Source organism: Limulus polyphemus, unplaced genomic scaffold (genome assembly GCF_000517525.1).
Source record: "Limulus polyphemus unplaced genomic scaffold, Limulus_polyphemus-2.1.2 Scaffold2274, whole genome shotgun sequence".
Lineage (NCBI taxonomy): Eukaryota > Metazoa > Arthropoda > Merostomata > Xiphosura > Limulidae > Limulus > Limulus polyphemus.
Window position 1 is genome coordinate 156090 of NW_013667884.1, and position 2500 is coordinate 158589.

Here is a 2500-nt window from a genome sequence, read left to right on the forward strand (position 1 = left end):
GATGTGTTGTGCATATAAGTAAATAGTGGAATGGAATGATGTGTTGTGCATATAATATAAGTAAATAGTGGAATGGAATGATGTGTTGTGCATATAAGAAAATAGTGGTATGGAATGACGTGTTGTGCATATAAGAAAATAATGGTATGGAATGATGTGTTGTGCATATAATATAAAAAAAAAATAGTGGTGTGGAATGATGTATTGTGCATATACCATGTGATAATATGATTGAGGTCATCTCTTTCAGAAGAGCCCCCCCCCCCCCCCCCCCCCCCAAAACTGGCACAGTGTAAGGAACCAGGTGGGCAGAGCAGAGGTAGCCCATTGTACTTACCTACAAGCAAACAAACAAAAACCTTCAGAAGATATAACCTTGGCAAAAGTGTTTTAACAAACATAGGTTTGAGGTGCATTGCATAAGCAGGTCATTGCACCTTTGGAGGGTCTGAAAGGTTAAAGTAGAAAAATAAAAGCCCCTTCATACTGCAGCTGCTCCCAAGTGATGTAATTAATGTCATAGTATTCAGTATAATGGTCCCAACTGTATGAAGAATGCTTGAACTGTTGCCAGATTGTATGCCAAATGGTTCCCAGATGAACTGTCACCTTTCCTTTGAGATGATACAAAGTGTTAGAGAGTGCACTCTACAGGGTCATTTCCACATGGATACTGAGCAAGCAGTCCAAGAACAACAACCAGTATTGACCATGAAGCTACCATGTTTGCATTTGTCACATTTAGGCAGTACTTTGAACACAGCTGTTGATTGTTTGCCACTACACACATGCACTCACTATATTTTACAATAATTAAATTACACAAAAGTTTCATCCTGGTTGTTATCCAACCAAATATGTTTTACATTACCAACAGAATTGTAATGTTGCTGAAAGATAGTTTTGTAGAAGAGGTAGTAAGATTGAATTGTTAATAAATGTTTATCAATTCAACTATAACATTCTATAAGTTACAGATACTTCTCTTCACATTCTTTTCCACCTGTAGTAAGAAAATTACTTATTCATGAAGAAAACTGCTTGGTTGTTGTCTTCAAATATGAATTATACTTTGCTAGTAAATTAAATTATAAAGGCATGTTTTGTAAGTAAAAGTATTTTTTGACAGATCTTTAGCTTATTGGTATTATCAAACATGTACTGTCAGAAGTAGGGGTGAAAATCTGCCGGTACTGAGTACTGGAACTTATTTTTTAAGGCAGTACCAGGACTTATGTGAGTTGTTTTTTATGTTTATGCCATGAATTTTTCGTCTTTTTCAAAAATATGTCCACTTCACCCAGCTGAGTACCTCTACCTTTTTTTTGGGGAGAATTCCACCCCTGGTCAGAAGAGAATAAAAAAAACATTAAGATTCAGTTGAGTATCACTTGTATTTCAGCTTTTATAGTATAACTGTACTGTACACTTCTGTGAAGGAGCTACAGCATTTTGTCACATTGCAAAATGTAACACTTCGCTGGCAATCTGTTGGCCCCAGAGACAGTGTGGAATAGTAGATAAGTAACAAACTACACAATTTGGAACTCTGAAGTTTCATATGACAGGTTGTTACCTCTATCTTCATAAATTTTAAGTGCCTTGTTTCATGTAAAAATATTGTTTCCATCAAGACTTTGTATTGGATGATAAATCATAACCTATATTCCACAATAACCAAAGGATCTTTACAAGGATTTCCTTTTTTCAACATTCTGTTGCAGACTTAGTGCTTATGAGAGAGATGTGGTGGTTCTTGAGCATAGTAAGTCTAAAGAAGAAATGTCTGGATTAATCCCTGAAGTATGCAGTAGTGCTGTTCCTATAATACTAGGAAATCGGAGCCTTGTACTGGCAGAAATGGAGTGGAATGTGCATGATAAGAACACAACAGTCTTCAAAAGACATGATGTCCATTAAGAACTTTCACACATAATCAATAATATTTCATGCAACTCTGCTTCAGCGTAACAAGAGTGGCTTATTAGTCTGGATAGTTTAGGTAACAATATTAGCTCCAGCTCCTGAATTCCCATGTCCATGTAGATGGGATTGGAAAAAAGCAATTGGATAATGATACCAGCAACATCACATCCATCTCAAGAACCAGGTAAAGGATGATGTTTAAAATATCTTGGGCAGAAATATGAGAACCTGCACTTTAGGTTGTGGCAATAACTGTAAGGTGGAAAAGGAAATTCACTACTGAATTATTTGGAAATAATAAATTATTTATATCATTTATCAATGACTTTTCTAAAAGTTCTACTGATTTTGAGTTGTAGTAGACAAAAAATAAAACATCCATGGCCATAACAATTAAAATAACCAGTAACCTTACTGAATTTTTCAGCTACAGTTATCTTGGAGAAAAAAAAACATTATCAGCCCTATCCACACTAGACCTGTGCAAAGTTTGGTATTTGTTACTCCAAACACACAATTCTCTCAAGGTATTCCAAAAATGGTTGTATTATAGAGAACTTCAAGGTAACAAAAC